This window comes from Perognathus longimembris, chromosome 7 (genome assembly GCF_023159225.1).
Source record: "Perognathus longimembris pacificus isolate PPM17 chromosome 7, ASM2315922v1, whole genome shotgun sequence".
Lineage (NCBI taxonomy): Eukaryota > Metazoa > Chordata > Mammalia > Rodentia > Heteromyidae > Perognathus > Perognathus longimembris.
The window spans coordinates 58,381,058-58,400,926 of record NC_063167.1 but is presented as its reverse complement, the minus strand read 5'-3'; the positions used below and the strand labels follow the sequence as shown (position 1 = coordinate 58,400,926).

Below are 19,869 nucleotides of genomic sequence, written 5' to 3'. Positions count from 1 at the left end.
CCTTTGATGAACTGTGTTATATTTCTTTGTGATTTGTGCATCTGGAGATCTGTGGGTGGCTTCCCTGGTTTGGCTTTGTGCTGGTTCCCGCTGGTCCACCAGTGGGAGCTTTGTGTCCTGGTGTCCTGGTTCTGGGTTTGGGTTTGGCTGTTGAACCTTGCTTCCCAATGGGTGAGTGTGACCTTCTCAGTTGTTGCTGAGGTTTTCACTCTCCCTGCACTTGGGGGCAGGTAGGTTCTGTGTCTTTCTCTGCAGGACAGTGTCCTGCCGCTGTGTTGTGCTGACACTAGCGTGCCCCTGTTGGGGGTTTGCTGGTCGCTGATTCAGTGTGGCGTGGAGGCTTATCTCTTGTTTGGTTCTTTTTTCCACTCTGTATCTTGGTCAGTGGAGCTCACCTCTCAGGCAATTCGCCTTCCTGTGTGGAACCGGCCCACCCACTTGTGCGAAATGTGCCAAACTGAGTGGGCACGGGCCGATGGAGAGCTCTGCCCTCCTGTGTAGGGGCGCCTACCAGAGCGGGTGCTGTCGCTGGGGGCTCCTCCCACCTGTGCGCTGTGTGCCCACTACAATGGAGGCTGCTGCTGTGGCCCTGTCCACCTGAGTGGGGTACACCTACCAGAGCGAGCCCCGGGTTGTTGGGTTGTGCTTGCACCCTCCCGCGAGTCCGCTGTGGGGGGCGGTATGTGTGGGGCCCAGTGTGATCAACTGTTCAGGTGCAGTTTAGAGCCCTCAGACTGCGCCTCTGCTGTGAGGTGGGGGGTGTGATCAGGCCCAGGTGTCCCTGCTGTGCTGGTATTGCCCACCAGTGACTGTGATTTTAGTTGTAAAAGTCTGTGAGGTCCAGGAGCCTCGGGTGGGGCTTGTACTGCCTGCTGTCCCAGGCCCCTGTTGGGAAGGGGGCAGGGCTCTGTGCGGCCAGTTCAGGCTCCTGGGCGGCCTTGGCACTGCTCCGCCCTTCCCCTGCTAAAGTCCTGTGACTTCCCAGATCCTGATGGGGCCTTCCCGCCTGATTTGGGGGTTCTTTGTTCCTTCGGGGTGGGGAGGGGGAGGGAGGGAGATCTAGCTTCTTTGTAGGGTTTGGGTCTCTGATAGCTGGTCTCCTGTTTGGGGAGGGGGTAATGGGGGACTCACTGTTCCTGGATTGTGTGTGTGTGTCCCGAGCCACCGTTGGTCCTTCAGGGGTGGGGTGCTGGGGTGTGGCGAAGGTCGTGGTGGCATCCCGGCTCTCCTGCACCACTCGGTTCCCCTGCTGCTCCCGTTCGTTCCCAGCTGTGTGGACCCAAACTTCCTGTTGCTGCCATGTGTCTTGGTCTGTGCTCTCCCTGGGGTCCGTGGAATCCTGCTGTCTGGACTCTGCACTCCCGGTGTGAGTTTTTGGCAGTTTGTCTGCTAATCGCCGGGTCCCCTTTCCCAGCCTGGCCCTGTTCAGGCCAGGGTTGGCTGGTGGGGGGGAGGGTGCCCCGGAGATTCTCCGGCTCCGTGTTGGTTTTCGGCTCATCTTTTTTGCTCCTTTTTGTTTTCCTGCATTTCTCCACTGCTTCTGGCTGCTGGTTTTGCTGGATTCTTGATGGGGTGTTGGGTGCTGGAGTTCCCAGCATGGTATTCAGTTGGAGCAAGTTGAGGTGCCTCCCTACTGTGGTGGCACCATCTTCCTCCTCTTGTGTTTCCTTCTGGACTTTGCACTGCTTCATCTTGTAGTTCTTTGATTCCCACACACTGAAAGCACATCAGCCGAGGGTGAAAAATGTCACTTCAAAGTGTCTGGAAGTCATTAGCACTTGTGGCAGTTCAGATTAGAAAAAAATATTTTACAGTAAATTAACTCTCTTCTCAAATCACAGCAGCAGGGAATTTGTGTGTGTGTGTGTGTGTGTGTGTGTGTTTGTATGTGTGTGTGTATGTGTGTATAGCTTATTTTCTCCACTAATATCTATATATTTTCCTCTGGACACAAAAGTATTATGTTATTATTGAATCCTCAGTTCACCTCAGCTCATTTGTTTTTCTTTTCTTCTTTCCACACTACTCTGTCAATGAAAAAAAAGAAACTGTGGGGCGATTTAATTGTAAGTCACAATGGAGTAAATTAATGGAAATTATTTGAGAACTGGTAACCAAATACTCTTAAAAATTGTTAATGTGAACCAAGAATATTCAAATATTAACCATGAAATTCTAAGAAAAATATCATTTCCACTAAATCTGGTACCTTTGAAATAGTGGGTGTCAGAAAAAGTTTTAGTAGTTTTGGTCATTCCAATGTGGATGATTAATATTGCGCCTTAGTTTAGGACATGAGAGAGACAATTTACTGGCTGACAAAATATCAAGTAATATATTTACATTTCCTCAATATGAAAAGCAGTCAAAACACATAGGGTTTTAGTTTCTAGTTTATTAGCCTGCTGCCCTTAACATGAAAATGTTTTCAATTATGAATTGTTTGTGATAACACACCATATTCTCATATGAACAAAGTTTTTAATACAACTTCATCACCTAGCTGTTATTTAACACACAGGCTTATGCGTTTCACATAGGATATGGTTTGGCCTTTTTTTAATTATTAAAGTGACACTTACAACTTTATGTTAACTGTTTACTTCTTTCCCACAACCACTAAAAGTGTACTTAATTTGAATGACTACATGAGAAAAACACATTAATGTTAAAAGTTATAATTAAGTTGCCTTTATACTATCTACAGACTCAGCCTCATTATAAATAAAGACAAACCAGTGCAATGTAAAGAACATTTATCTCCTTTTAATGGACTTTTAAGTTAGTTCCTCAAGTTGTTGATGAATGTAATAAAATAAAATTAAATTAAAAGAAATGTCAAGAAAAATAAAACAAATTTAAAAATTAACAAAGCCCACAATAAATTTGCAGTTACATGTCCATTAAAGGTTTTAAAGAGGGTTAATCTTGGTGAAAAGAAAAAAAAAGAAATCCTCACTATTGCAATGTTAGCAGGAACAATTATTATCATTGCAAATGACTTAAACTATTAAGCCAAGAATAATTCAGAAATATCATTAGCAGTCAAATTACTGAAAAAAAACTTGTTTTCTCTCTTTGTTTAATTTAAACTTAATGTCTGCTTATTCTCACACAAGAAGAAAATGCTGATAAATAATTCCAGAGCCTGCCTAAACATCTCCCTTCACAGCTAGCTTCTAATTTGATCTCTGGAGACCCTTCTCCGTAGCTGAATAAAATATTTTCATTTATTCTATGAGAGCCTCTACGACCATACGTTTCTAATCTCGAGCTGCCTGGTAATGCCTCTAGATGAGCTCCTCAGCAAATCATTAAACTTGTTCAATAACAACATTACAAAACACAGGAGACTTGCCTTTAGTGAAACAAAGAAGTTTTTCAAACGAAGGAAAAAACTTTAATAAGCCAACTTGAGTTTCTAGGGAAAGTTTGAGAGATTATTTAACATTTTAAACTTTCTTTCAGCTACAATACAAGGTGACAACCAATTGGAGAGTCAGAATGGTTTGGAATGACTGTCCTTTCAAGTCACTTTTTGAGAATATCCAACAAACATTGCCTTGCTGTCTGTCACTGAAACATACCTAAGGTCTCCCCGACTTCAGGTAGGACCCCAGTTCTGGAAGCACGAACTGTTAGACTACCAAACCTGTTTATTTATAATAAAAAATGAATGTTCTGATTATTAGATGATGAAATTTACTTTACCCAAGCTGTCTCAGCACATCAAGATGCAATTTGAAGAAACAAAATAATTTGTTAGAAGTTAATATTTTATTCTAGGAATTCATGAGAAGAACTGATAATTTATGCCAGATGAGACATATTATTATTTAGAAAGGACAAGTTAATGCAGTGACATGACTTTTTAATATGTTCAAATATCAGATTCTTCACTAGAAAGGAACCGGAATTTGACTGGTGAGAGTAGACACTGGGGACATGGACTGGACATGGGTCTCTCAATCCAGGAGGGGTGCCTGGTGTCCATTGGCAGCTCATGAGTTTTACGGGACTATTTCCAACTGTTTTGATACTGAAACAACTCTTACTTTGTAAGCAGTTCAAACCCATTGTTTAGTGTCAGAAGTTTTCATACAGAGCAGGAATGATGAAGAAATTAGAATATTTCCACAAAACTGTTTCGTAGTCATTTGTAACTTTTCCATCCAAAGTTCCAAGATTATGACTGTTCTTCTAAAATAGTTCTGGCTTTTGCAAAACCAAACAAAAACTTAATCTTATTGTTGTTTGTTTTTTCATGCTCACAGATGTGTGTGTGTGTGTGTGTGTGTGTGCGCGCGCACATGCATGCATGCTTTAGGCTACTAAATTGAGAGTCTGCCCTCAACTCTTTTGTCTTCTTAACCATCAACTTCTTTTCTCTGTCATTTTACTTAACAACTCATTTATTTTTCTTCTTCTTATGGGATAAAATTCAAGTGTCTAGCAATACATATAGAAAAAGTGAAAAATGTAGAGAGGAGAACATACATCCCACGGAGCAGACAGTTCCTTCACCATTGCAGAACTTAATATGGGAAGCCATCAGGAGCCAACTATTTTCATACATATGCTCAGGAATAACATGGCAAATTCAGCAATTCTGAACTATTGAGACTAAAGTTAAAAGTTGAATTAAGCCAATGTTGAGAAAAAAATGTATTAAAACAAGAAAACTGAGACATGCATGATTAGAAATGGAGAATTTGTATTTTATTTCTATTTAACAAATTTAATTAAAGTGTTTTGTCACTTTTTAAAATAATTTTACCAGCATTTGGTTTGATTACTGTGTGGCTATAGAAATAAGAAAGCTGCTACAGAATAACTTCATTTGAAAAACATACATAGCTAATTAATATAAAATGCTGGCTTGCCTCACACATCTAAAAATACAATAGGGCAATAATTCTATATTCATTAAATATTCAAAATTATAGTATTGTGCCAGTTAATACCTACATTACAAAATATTAACTCATTCATAACCATTTTCTAAAGTTCAATATTAAAACAAAATGTGTGCAGTTTTATTTACAGTATCTGTAATTTTTTTTCTTTTCTTTTCCTTCTTTTTTCCCATCTTTCCTGCCTTCTTTGGTACTTCTCTCTCCCTATTTCCCTCCTTTTCCTTCCTTGCTGTGATCTTTCTATGTAATTTGAATGAAAAGATCATGGAAAACCTTTCACAGGAAAAGGAAATTAAGAGAAAGTCTGAGTGTGCTGGAATGGCAGGAGTGAGAGATTACTTCCACAATTTTGGTGCATAGAGGAAAAGAGCTTGAATGACTTAAGGGTTAGATCATTGTTGAGGTATCAGAGATGTGCATCTTAGAGACAGTCATCCTGTATTTAAATGTAAATATACAATACATAAATAAATGTAAATCTTCATAATAACAATTGAGTGATAATAGGTAAGTTATTTAAACTCTCATTTTATTTATTTATTTTGGATATCATAAGAAGTTTATTTCACATATAACAAGAAGCATATTGAGAAAGTTAAATATTCATCATCCAGATTGTGGGAAAACAATATAAGGTTATTTAAAAATCATACCACTAGGAAAATATATATCACAGCACTGACACAGCAAACAGGCTATACTTTCAAGTAGTAAATTGGTTAAAAAAAAAAAGACATGGTCCCTACACAAAAGATAAGGTGCCATGCTATACTAGGGCAATATCACATGTAGTAAAGACTCCTGGCACACTGGTATTTGGTAATGAGTTCCGTGTCTATGTTCTTTGCTCCAAGGGAGTTACAGCTCTTCTCAGCTGATGTTGCTTAATTTTTGACCTTCTTTCCTGTGCCTAGGGGATGATCTTAATTAGGATCTATGAATTCAGGGGCTAGGTAAATAATCCTGGGTTTAAACTTTTATTCCATTCTCTTCTACAAAATCCAAGGATTTTGGTTTCTAGTAATTTACAATTCTCTTAACTAGACAATGGTTCCTATTTTAGTGTTTATTACTGAATACTGTATTTATGTATCCCTTTTCCCTGCAATGGGAAGTATCACTACCAAGACCATCCTATCATTCTGCTACAAAAAGCCTCAGGGCTTATTAGCTAGTGGAGGAAGCTCTTTGCTTTACAACCTCAAGTGTGACACTGACCTTTATGATTCAGCAATGATCTTCAGGCTGAAAAATGCAAGAAATGTCAGAAATTCAAATTTACATCTTGATGGCAAAAGGAACCATTCAAGTTCTCATCCAAACAACTGTTTCTTCCAAGTCTATATCCTAAGTCTAACTCATGCAAAACCAAGCAAAACTAAAGATCCAGAAGCATTTTCTTCCCATTCTAAGTTCATGATCTACCGGAATTTGCTTTATAACTCCTAGAAATTTGTGTCATGACACTTACAGTAAACAGGAATTGGCAATAGACACACCTCTCCTCAAACTTCACCAGATTAGAGGCGGGTTACAAGAATGTGCCAACCTGTTGCAACCTGAGTAGTAAGAATATGGTAGTTGGAGGATCTCTGGCTTGGTACATGGGAGATCTCTACTACCAAGAAAAGCACTTGCCACATTAAATTTAGGCTCTAGAACACACTCTCATGCTATTGTGATCCAAATTTAGCACCAGTGTTTTCCATTTCATTTTCTATAATTAAAACATAAAAGAATCATGTCCAGAGGCAAGTGAAATATGCCTTAAACTTGTTGCCATCCTTAGTTTCTTCACTTAAAAACTTTGCTTAAGAGACCAAAATTCCCATTTCTTATTAAATAGATTCCTTCCCTGAGACCCATGCTCACTAGCAAAGACTTTTATTTTCCAATGGATGAGAGAGACTCCTTCATCTTCTTTGTCATAGTTGGGATGAGGTGCATGTTGTCAACCACACACTTGGTCACACAACTGTCCAGCTGCCGTTTCACTTGAAGCTCCTTATTCCCTGCATCTGTTGAATCTTTGGCTTTGTCATTACAATGTATGGTGCATCGGGCCAGGTGGTCCTGGAACTTTTCCCAGTTCACTGGTCACCAAGGCCTGTGCTTGAGCCAGAGGTACATGGCAGCGCTCGATGCACTGGTACACCGGTTACATGGACGCCTGGCTATCTTCACAGCAGGTGGCGCTGCACCGGAAGATGAGGCCCTGCATCTTCCGGATGTTCTCTCTCTCCACACTTCACCATGGCGTCCACCGCCTCCTGAACCAGGAGCTGCTGCACCTCCGCCAGGGCGACCCCGCGCTGCGCCGCCCAGCGCCCACCTAAACTCTCATTTTCTTAATTTATTCCTCCTGAAATTGATGAGATGTATCTTGTCCAGATTGGTATATAAGTTGAAAACATATTCACAATTACACTTCCATAGTATCTCAAACACAAAAACAAATAACAATGTATTACTATTAAGTATCAGTGTAAACACAGCAGGGAGATTAAAGAAGAAATAGAAAGAGCTCATTTGTCTATGACCCAACAACCCCACTTTTGGGTATCTATCCAAAAAACCACAAACAAAATCACAGTAAAGCCACCAGCACAACAATGTTCATCGCAGCACAATTTGTCATAGCTAGAATCTGGAACCAACCCAAATGCCCCTCAGTAGACCAATGGATCAGGAAAATATGGTACAAATACACAATGGAATTTTATGCCTCATTTTATTGCCCCATTTGTAAGGAAATGGAAGGACTTGGAAAAAATTATACTAAGTGAAGTGAGCCAGACCCAAAGAAACATGGACTCTATGGTCTCCCTTATTGGGAATAATTAGCACAGGTTTAGGCAAATCACAGCAGAGGATCTCAAGAGTCCAATAGCTATACCCTTATGATAACATAAGATGATGCTAAGTGAAATGAACTCCATGTTATGGAAACGATTGTTATATCACAGTTGTAACTACTTTCAACGTCCCATTTGTATCTGTAGCTTCTACTATTGATGATGTTTTTGTATCATCTTCCTGTGGTTGTATCTACACTATCTCTGTAATCTTATCTAAGTATATTGGAAACCATCTATACTGGTATTAGAACTAGGAAATTGAAAGGGAATACCAAAATCGAGAGACACAAGGTAAAAAAAGACAAACAACTACAAAAGCTATACTTGCAAAACTGTTTGGTGTAAGTGAACTGAACACTTCATGGGGGGAAGGGGAAAGGGGGAGGGGGGATGGGGGAATGAAGGATGAGGTAACAAACAGTACAAGAAATGTATCCAATGCCTAATGTATGAAACTGTAACCTCTCTGTACATCAGTTTGATAATAAAAATTTGAAAAATAAAGTTAATATGCAGAAAAAAGAAAGAGCCCATTTGTGATTTTTAAAATTCTGTGTTAGATAGCAAATGTTACACTAATAATTTGTCATTTGTCTACCAAAATTTTCAAGTCACATAACATCTGAGCTGTTTCCATAGTTATTTTGTATTAGATTTTATCATATATATTTTTAAAGGTGAGGAATGATGAAAGCTTAGTTCTTCACATCATCTGCCTTGTGATGTGATGAATGTGAATTTGTTTCTATTCTTTCTAGAAAACATGGTACAGAGGGGCATTCAGGTGGATTCCATATCTTGGCCACAGTAAACAATGCTTCAGTGAAGATCATTGTGCTAACAGCTTTAGTGTGGACTTGTTTGAGGTCTCATGACTGACGTTGCTATGTCTAGGGAAACTCTATATTTAGTCTTTGGAAGAACCTCCACACTTCTTTCCAGAGTGGTTGATCAAGTTTATATTCTCATCAGAAGTGTAGTGGCATTCCCTTTTGACCATATCCTTACACATCTGCTATTGTTAATTTTCTCAATAATAGTATTCTAACTGGAGTGAGGTGGAATCTCATCTTAATATTGTTTAGATTTGCATTTTTATGGCCAGACATGTTGAACATTTCCTTATACACAATGGAATTCTATGCTTTCATCAGAAAGAATGATATTGTATCATTTGTAAGCAAATGGAAAGATGTAGAAAAAATATATAAAGTGAAGTAATGAAGACCCAACGAAACATAGGTTGCATGGTTTCCCTCATTTGTTGTAACCAGAAAGTTCCCAAAACACATTGGATGGTAAAAGACAAAAAATGTACACTTGGATATATAAATTATACAGGACAGTAGACATTCATATTGTGAGACCAAAGGAGAATATTCTTAGGTGAGGATCACAAAGGACTATAGGTGCGCGCGCACACACACACACACACACACACACACACACACATACACATACACAGAGGCATCATATAAAATTATGTTTCTGTAAATGAACTTCAATAAATAGTTTTTATGTTATTTTACTGCTTTTTTTCCCCTCCTTTTCTCTTGTATGTAAGTTTATCTGTTTGAGGAAGGGCAAAGGGGGCCAGAAATTTTGAGGAAAGGGTGAACAAATGCAGCAGTGATACTCATTATACACTATATTGAAAATGAACTACATAACTTGTGGAATAGCTGGGTTGGGAGGACAAACTGGGAGACAATGAGAGAAGAGGTGGCACTGTTCAAAAACAAATGCACTCATTACCTGACTTATCTAACTACAATCCCTATGTGCATTTCCTTTACAAAAGCAATAAAGTTAAAAAATGGATTAGTACTACTAATTGACCACCTGATGGAAGGTCTTTACAAAGGGGAAAGTACTTCCTCTTTCCTTATAATCATGATGCAAAACTAAACTTAATATATAGAACCTGTTAAATGTCCCAGTATAACAAGAAGGCTCTCAGCTAGTTTGTATTTGCATAAAGTTTAGAATAATTTTAATATAGTTTATTGAAAAAATCAGTTTCCTTCTTGTAAGAAGAAATCCTCCCTCATACACTTGTTAGGAAATTCATTATGCATAATATAGTGATGATTCCCTGGAAAAATTCTAAAACTATTTAAAATTTTCCTAGACATGATTTTTTAAAACTACTTTCCAAGATAAATCCTCTGATGTTCCTATTAAAACATTCATGTGCTGAGGTCTATTCATTTTAGAAAATGTCTCCTCTCTTGCCTGTGGCATATCCACCCTTTTAGACTTAGCTTTACTTACATCTCCTTCAGGTATACAGGAGTACTAGCTTAGCTCTTCTTCTTTTTTTTTTTTTTTTTTTTTTTTTTTTTTTTTGGCCAGTCCTGGGCCTTCGACTCAGGGCCTGAGCACTGTCCCTGGCTTCTTCCCGCTCAAGGCTAGCACTCTGCCACTTGAGCCACAGCGCCGCTTCTGGCCGTTTTCTGTGTATGTGATGCTGGGGAATCGAACCCAGGGCCTCATGTATCCGAGGCAGGCACTCTTGCCACTAGGCTATATCCCCAGCCCAGCTTAGCTCTTCTTGATCCACAACCTTACTTAATAGACTGGAGTTTATCAGACTACTACTTAGGAACAGAAGTTCAGTGGAAATAATATAAGCTACATCATCAATAAGACATTTAAGAAGTGGGAAAGATAACTAATCTCTTTAAAGCCAAGTTTCTTCAGAGAAAAGTATCTGTAGTGTGTATTATTAAAAGTGATCATCAATTGGGCCTTGTGAACCTCTGCTATGGCTTGCCTAAACCTGTACTAATTATTCCCAATAAGGGAGGCCATAGAGTCCATGTTTCTTTGGGTCTGGCTCACTTCACTTAGTATAACTTTTTCCAAGTCCTTCCATTTCCTTACAAATGGAACAATGTCATTCTTTCTGATAGAGGCATAAAATTCCATTGTGTATATGTACCACATTTTCCTGATCCATTCATCTATGGAGGGGCATCTGGGTTGGTTCCAGATTCTCGCTATGACAAATTGTGCTGCGATGAACATTGTTGTGCTGGTGGCATTACTGTGATTTTGTTTGTGGGCTTTTGGATAGATACCCAACAGTGGGGCTGCTGGGTCATAGGGGAGTTCTATATTGAGCCTTCTGAGGAATCTCCATACTGCTTGCCAGAGTGGCTGAACCAGTTTGCATTCCCACCAACAATGAAGTAGGGTTCCCTTTTGGCCACATCCCCTCCAACAATTGTTATTATTAGCTATACCCTTAGGAACACATAAGATGATGCTAAGTGAAATGAACTCCATGTTATGGAAACAATTGATATATCACAGTTGTAACTACTTTCAACGTCCTAGGTGTATGTGTAGTTTCTATTATTGATGATGCTCTTGTATCACCTTCCTATGGTTGTACCTACACTATCTCTGTAATCTTATCTGAGTATATTGGAAACCGTGTTTACTGGTATTGGAAGTAGGAAATTGAAAGGGAATACCAAATTTGAGAGACACAGGGTAAAAAAAGAGAAATAACGACAAAAGCAATACTTGCAAAACTGTCTGGTGTAAGTGAACTGAACACTGGGGGGGGGGGGGAAAGGGGGGAGGGAGGGGGGCATGAGGGACAAGGTAACAAACAGTACAAGAAATGTATCCAATGCCCAACGTATGATACTGTAACCTCTCTGTACATCAGTTTGACAATAAAAATTTGAGAAAAAAAAAAAAAAAAAAAAAAGTGATCATCAAGTAGGCATGTCTTGTCTTAAGGGTGGTTGTAGACTAGCTTGAAATAAGATGACTAAAACTGTAATGTCCAAAATAATTCTAAGTCAGTAGGTAGGACTAATTAAGTATAATATCCAGGTGTGAAAACATGACACTAGTTTTATTCTTTTTTTTTTTTTTTTTTTTTTTTTTTTGGCCAGTCCTGGGTCTTGGACTCAGGGCCTGAGCACTGTCCCTGGCTTCTTCCCGCTCAAGGCTAGCACTCTGCCACCTAAGCCACAGCGCCCCTTCTGGCCATTTTCCATATATGTGGTGCTGGGGAATCGAACTGAGAGCTTCATGTGTAGGAGGCAAGCACTCTTGCCACTAGGCCATATTCCCAGCCCAGTTTTATTCTTTTGAATTATGAATTACTTTTGTATATTTTAGAAGTACTGCTGCTTGAAGTCAGTATCATGTGCTTGCTCAACAGGTATTCTACTATTTTTCTCTTTAAGTGTTTTTCAGGGAGGGTCTTGGGTTTTTCTTCCTGTCTAGCCTAGACCTGGATTCTCCTGCCAATGTCACCCTCATATTTGGGATCACAGGCTCATGTCACCAAGCTCAGCTTTGTTGTTGTTGTTGTTGTTGTTGTTGTTGTTGAGATAGGGTGAGTCTTACTTCTAGCCAGTATTCAGATGATGGTTCTCAATGTCTCTGTCTTTCTTCTGACTAAAATTATATAATAACATACAAGGCCTAAAAATTGCTTTTAAGTCATACTTAACATTTTTATCCAGATGGAAAATTCACTTAGGAAGAACAAGAAGTACTCTAAGATTGCTCACTTGATTTTCATTCATTCCTACTTTTAACTCATCTTGCCACTGTAAAATAAGTGAAAGGATTATCCTAGACATGTACTAATTATTCCCCATGAGAAAACCACAGAGCCTATGTTTCTTTGGGTCTGGCTCACTTCTCTTGGTATGATCTTTTCCCAAGTCCTTCCATTTCCTTATGAATGGGGCAATGTCATTCTTTCTGATAGAAGCATAGATTTCCATTGTGTATAGGTACCACATTTTCTTGATCCACTCATTTACTGAGGAGCATCTGGGTTGGCTCCATATTTTAGCCACGACATGATAAATTGTGCTGCAAAGAGCATAGTTGTACTGGTGGCTTTAGTGTTGTTTTGCTTCTAATCTTTTGAATAGATGCCCCAAAGTGGGACTGTTGGGTCATAGGGGAGCTCTATATTTAGCCATTTGAGGAACTTCCATACTGCTTTCCAGAATGGTTGAACAAGTTTACACTTCCACCAACAGTGTAGTAGGGATCCCTTTTGGCCACATCCCCTCTAGTATCTGTTATTATTAGTTTTCTTAATAATGGAGTGAGGTGTCATCTCAATATTGTTTTGATTTTCATTTCTTTTATGGCCAGAGATTTTGAGCACTTCTTCATGTGTCTCTTAGACATTCTCATTCCCTCTTCAGAGAAATCTCTTTTTAGGTCTTTAGCCCATTTGTTGATGGGGAAGTTGGTTTTTTGAAGATTTGTCTTGGGGAATTTAATTTTTTGACTTCTCTATATATTTTAGATATAAAGCCTTTGTCTGTTGCATGGTTGGTGAAGATCCTCTCCTAATTTGTGAGCTTCCTATTTATCTTGAAAGACGTGTCCTTTGCCATGCAGAAGCTCTGCAGTTTGATGAAATCCCATTTGTCCAACCTTTCTTTGATTTGTTGTGTTTCTGGGCCTCAATAGCTATGTACATATGAACACACAAGGTGAAAATAAGCAAAATGAACTCCAAGTTATGGAAACAAGTGGTTTATCATTGTTATTTTCAACATATCATGTGAAATTAGGCCTTTTTCTTTTGTCTTTCTTCCCCATGCTTTTACTCCTAATTTCACTGTAATTGATTTTGGTACCGTAGATATTGAATATGTGTGTATTGGAACTCGGGAAAGGAAGGGGAATATCAAAATGGAGAGACAATGGATAAAAGACAAAGCAATGCAACAGTGATAGTTACAAAACTATATGCTGAAAACCAATTGGTTAACACATTGGGGAGTAGGGAAGGCAGGGGAAAAATGAAGGAGGAAGTAACAAGTTGGATAAGAAATGTACACATTGCCTTATGAATGAAACTGTAACCCCTCTGTACATCACTTTTACAATAAGGAAATAAATAAATTTTTAAATAATATAGGTAAAAGGCAGACAGAAATGGGAACAAATGCTAGGAATTAAATCTATCCTAGCATAATCAATATTTTTTTGTTTTAAGTTTCTATATTCTTGTTTCATATGTATCTCTACTTCTACCAAAAAATACCAGTAAGTTCATTGATTTGTTGCACTGTAGAAATTGTTCTGGACATCATAATAAGGGACTATTTGTTATTATCCTTCTATCTGATCTGAACACAGTAAAAAGTTTGACCTTGTAAAAAGTTTGACCAGCAAAAAGTTTACCTTGAGTAATTTTAGTGCATTTAGAATGTTATTAAATATTATTTTATTTTGTAAAACATATCAGTACATTATCATAATGCTTTTTGTTACTCTCCCTGCCCTTTGGAAACTGATTCCCCAATGTTTACCTATTTTCTTCTTCTTTTTTTTTTTTAACGCCAGAAGCATCACTTAAGATTTGTAGTTGTTCTGCTTCCTATTTCCCTGGAGATCTGGGGGAACATTCTGTAAATTATAATCACAGGTTCATGTAGAGCATATATATAATAAACTGAGGTCAAAATTATGTCATTGTATGATAGAGTAATGAAGGACAAAGCAATTTTATTGAGAAATTTTTCATTACGTATAGAGAATTTTGAACTGAGATGGAGGAGAGAGAGAGGAGAGTAAGAGATTCTCTTGCTTTGTAAAAACTTATTACATGAATTAGACACTTTCTCATTTACTTTCATTTGAAGAAAAAAGTATTTTGATTCTCTTGGAGATGTCAATGTTATTACTATTGGCATCTCTGTGTGAAAGGGATCTTGGCTCAGAGTATTTTATAATTTTCCTATGGAAACGATAGTCAGATACATGAACAGCATATTAGATAACAGGTTTACAAACACTGATAACCAATACACTTTTGGTATCAATATTAAGTTAGTATTTGCTGACAGGCATTTTAGTTTGTATTTTAATTGTTTTCTAGGTGTTTTTTTTTTCCCCACAAGCTAACTCTTAGTTGAGTGTTGTGTTTCTTACCTATAATCTGAGTATTGAAGAAGTTTCAGTGGGAGAATGGGTAATTCAAGGTCTACTTTGACTACATAGTGGGACCCTGTCTCAAAAACAAAAGAGTAAGGACAGTAAAAAAGGAAGGACAGAAGAAGAAAGGAAAGAAGGAAAAAAGAAATAAAAAAGAGAAAAGAAGGAAAGAAGTAAGGAAGGAAACCAGACAAAAGAAAGAGGGAAGAAAGAAAGAAAGAAAGAAAAAGAAAGAAAGAAAGAAAGAAAGAAAGAAAGAAAGAAAGAAAGAAAGAAAGAAAGAAAGAAAGAGAAAGAGGGCCTGAGAATATGGCCTAGTGGCAAGAGTGCTTGCCTTGTATACCTGAATCCCTGTGTTCAACACTTCAGCATCACATAATAGAAAAGGCCAGAAGTGGTGTTGTGGCTCAAGTGGTAGAATGCTAGCCTTGAGCAAAAAGAAGCCAGGGACTGTGCTCAGGCCTTGAGTCCAAGCCCCAGGACTGGCCAAAAGAAAGAGAGAGAGAGAGAGAGAGAGAGAGAGAGAGAGAGAGAGAGAGAGAGAGAGAGAGAGAGAGAGAGAGAGAGAGAGAGGAAGGAAGGAACAAGAGAGGGTGAAAGGAAGAAAGAAACATCAAGGGAAGAGGTTTTCTGAGCCCATAAACTACTATGGTTGTTATCTATACGATCTGTGGATATCCATATAATAGCTATAACAATGCATAAATAGTTTTCCACATGGCTTTCCATACTTCATAGAGTGTGAATAGTATCATGTACAGATTAAAAAAAGAAATCAAAATTAAAAACAATTTGGAAAAGGTAAACCATTCTGCCAGTCTCCAGTGAGCTTGGAATCAGATCTTTCCTGTGGAGCTTCCACCTGGGAAGGCAGCTGGTGGAAGTCTTGATTTCAGCTTTTAGTGCAGAGTATCATTCCAACTGTGCTAGACTTTTTACTCAGGAAACTTAAGAGATAACATTTATAAACAATTCTAGTTTGATTAATTTATGGTAAATTTCTAGAGTAATAGAAAATAAGTAGGAATATAAAACACCAATGGCTACACTCTATGCTAGTGAGCAGAGTCACTCAAATTTGTTCTCCAAATTGTTTATGTACTTTTTACTTTATTAAATGAGTCAGTGGAATTCAAGTATTGTTACGATTTGAAAATGTGATTCTCAGCTGGTGATGGTATTTGGAGTAGTGGTGGACACTTTAAGAGATGGAGCTCAGTTGGAGGAAGCAGGTGAGTCAACACTTATCCTTGGGGGTATAATGCCCATGCTCCTTCTTGTCTCTCTTCTGTTTCTCCTTGTTGCCATGAAATAGACAATTCTCCACTGTGGCCTCTCTGTCGTGGTGCTCTCCCTCATCATAAGCCCATAAAAAATGCAATCAACCGACACAAACTGAAAACTAAAAAGCAACAGTAACAATAAAGGTCTGAGCCCAAATAAACCTTTCCCTCCTACTTTTTTTATTTATGGCATTTAGTCATGCGGGCAAACAAACAAACAAAAAACACTAACACAAGAGTGTAAGAAAATGAGCAGTTGTTTCTTTTAAAAATATATAGCTACCAGGCACTGGTGGTTTATACCTATGGTTCTATCTACTCAGAAAACTGAAATCTGATGGTCAAGGTTCAATACCAACTGTAGCAAACATAACTGCATGATGAATCTCCAACTAGCAAGCAAAAAGCTGTAGCTGGGGGGAATAGCCCAAGTGGGAGCTGGCCAGTCACGAGTAAAATCAGCCAATGCTGGCACAAACAACAATATCCCCCCATACACACTATGCATACACCCACAGCCTGTTTTATTTTGGACAAACTGATTTTTAGGAAAAATAATTTTAAATAAAACTAAACAGTTTTAGGTATAAACTGGATTTGAAGTACTATATATGTTAAAATACTATACCTAATTCAGGATACATGAGTCAGCCATAAAAATGATAGTAAAAAAAAAATCTCCCAAATCTAGGCAAATCTATAGAAACTTTGTTTTTACATTGTCTCTCACATATATTCACATATCTGTATTAATATAGATAGACATACAGTATACATATAGATATGTAAGCATGTTTTCTCATTTCTGCCAACTGTCCTTGATTATAAAGGGATACAAAGGAGATCCAGTCTTTACCAATGCACTTTCTGTATTTATAGATACAGGTTCAGATGGTTATTTGTGTTTAATATAAAAATTCTAGATCTAAGTTATATTCAGCCCTCAAATGTGGGTAATCCATTTTAACATAGGTATCTTTGGTGAGTTTTGGAGCACTTATCACTAATATATGTTGGGTAGGTCTGTTTTTTTTTTTTTTTTTTGCCAGTCCTGGGCCTTGGATGCAGGACCTGAGCACTGTCCCTGGCTTCTTTTTGCTCAAGGCTAGCACTCTGCCACTTGAGCCACAGTGCCACTTCTGGCCATTTTCTATATATGTGGTTCTGGGGAATCAAACCCAGGGCTTCATATATACGAGTCAAGCACTCTTGCCACTAGGCCATGTTCCCAGCCCCAGTTAGGAAGGTTTTAAAAATGATCTAATTGAGTAGGTAAAACTGAAAAGAGCATCATTACCCTTCCTCTTGTTCTAATTCTTTTCTTCTTCACATTCAGTTATACTCTGCTTAGCAAGCAAAACAGTCACCCTTTCAATGTTACCAAAATACTTACCTTAATTTCACCAGTAGAAAGCTATCAAAATATAAAACGTTTTACCATCATGTTTTGAGTATATAAGATACATCATACACATGCCCAAGTATACACACACACACACACACACACACACACACACACACACACACACACAAATTAGCTAGCTAACTAAATACCTACCTTACATTTGGAAGAAGGAATCTATTTTGATGAAAAATTTACTCCACATGAAATGTCACACACAGATGGTCATTGTATTCATATATGTTAGTCTATCTTGAGTGGAAAATTCGTCAAATCCTATCCACAACCATAAGTAGGATGCACAAGGAAAAATATTTGATGACAATGAGTACTGATTCTTACAACTTTATTTATAAACTACATAAAATGAATGAAGAACTTCACAATAGAGGGATTTATCAGTGTTGTCTGTTGTCCAGTGTTACCCAGATTACCTGGGAATTCATTAGCAATGAAGAGTCCTTCACACCATTGTAGATATCCAATGTGCCTCCTGAAGCTTGGCAACAAGTGCATTAATCAATCCTCAAGCTTACTATGATATTCAGCATTATTGCTATGAACTCTAGATGACCACCTAGGATAGTTGTGTGTAGTTATTACTGTCAGTATTCAATTAGGGAGAGAGGAACGTCTGGTTTTTTGAAAAATAGTAAAGTTAATACAGAGATGAAGACATCAATAATGTAAGGGCAAAAAAATATCTTTATTTCTGGAGGTACATGAGATACCTTCTCTGGTTCTGGGGCCAACTTGCAGAGGATTATACATGATGTGTTTATTCTGTGGGTACCTGAAGAGTGAATAGCTGTCCAAGGAGAAGGTCAAGACACAGGATCTACTAGAGATTCCAGATCAAACAAAGTGAAAGGGAGGGAAATACAGGCTTGTTCCTCTCACTTGGTCCTCTGGTGTTTAGTAGTTGCTTCCACAGAACCCAAAAAGATGATGGTTATGAAAAATCTAGCATCCTGCAATAAAACGATCAGACTAAGGACAACATAGAAGAAGAATCCCAGAATAAACAGGTAAACTGGTTTGTTCTGTTATCCAAAGTTAGTACGTGGTAGGACTAGGTCTTGAGGCAAGGACCTTATTTGTCTGGTTCCAATACTCTCTATCTACAGTGAAAATAGTACATAGTATCATCTCAGCAAAACTTAAAATTTATAAACAATATAGACAAATAACATAGTACACAGTTCAAATATTGAGATCCACACCGGGCACCAGTGGCTCATGCCTGTAATCCTAGCTACTTAGGAGGCTGAGATCTGCTGATCACAGTTCAAAGCCAGCCCAGGCAGGAAAGGCCCTGAGATCCATCTTCAGTTAGCCACCAGAAAACCAGAAGTGGCCCAATGGCTCAAGTGGTAGACAGATAGGCTTGAGCTGAAGAGCGCAGGGACAGTGTTGCAGGCACAGAGTTCAAGCCCCACAACCGGAAAAACAACAACAACAACAAAAGAAACAACTGTTGAGATCCTGCTGGCAAATAAAATATGTAAATCACTAACTGAGGCTAGCTAAATTGTGAGCTTTAGATTTCCTTTATGTTCCAGCCACCCATCCTGACTTGTTTATAGAGAGATAGTTTAGGGTGTATTCCCAAAGTTATTGAAATATCAGCAGGAAATTATCAGATCCTTGCCAATGGAGGGCATGTGAAGATGATCAAGAGCATGGTCAGGAAGATCTATATTTCCTACACGTTGATTGATGTGATGTCTATAGACACATTTGTGGGTGTTAATTCTGATGAATGTGTGTTGTACTATTTAGCACACCTTTTAATTGTTAAGCTAATTGGCCTTGCTCTTCCTGAATTACTTTGTAAAGAGTAATTATCTGAGACCATGTTGTATGTCACAGCTTGATCCTGTAAGAGAAATGCTTTTCAAACTACTTAAAATAAATCTGGCTTCTTAAGCTATTGTTTTCACCCATCCCTCTTGCTCTCTTTCAATTTAGAGAGAATTCTCAGAAGTAAACCACAGGAAGACTCACACATGAAAATTCCCTGAGGTCAAAGCTAGTACCTTTGCCAAATTAAAGACTCTTAGGCATATGAGAGCTCTTTGAGAGTTGGTTTTGACTGTGCCTGCCAAATGGAAATTTGAGATAAGCAAGAGGAACATTGGGCTTTTCACAACTTTACTTGTGAAGGTGAAAAATGAAGATGCTTTTAATTAGCAAAAGTGGTATGTAACAACAGTTCGAATTCCAAATCCTGTGGTTGGTAAAGCATACATATGGAAGTATAGTTAAGTTCAGTTGCCAAAATTTACAATCCATTTCCTTTCTGCAATATTTGAATCCATATGGGTATTAAGGATATCCAATTATTGTCAAAGCAGCTTCCATATTTATAGGATGAGATAGTTAAGCTTGGGCAACGTCTTAAGAGGTTCTTAAGTTTAGTTTCAAAGTATATAATCCACTTAGTTAAAGCAGAATACTAATAGATGACT

The 19,869-nt window shown here is 38.3% G+C and overlaps 1 pseudogene; it reads right to left on the bottom strand.

Moving 5' to 3' along the window:
* Nucleotides 1-6,695: 6,695 nt before the first annotated feature.
* LOC125355713 lies at nucleotides 6,696-8,774 on the bottom strand (annotated as a pseudogene).
* Nucleotides 8,775-19,869: the final 11,095 nt, after the last annotated feature.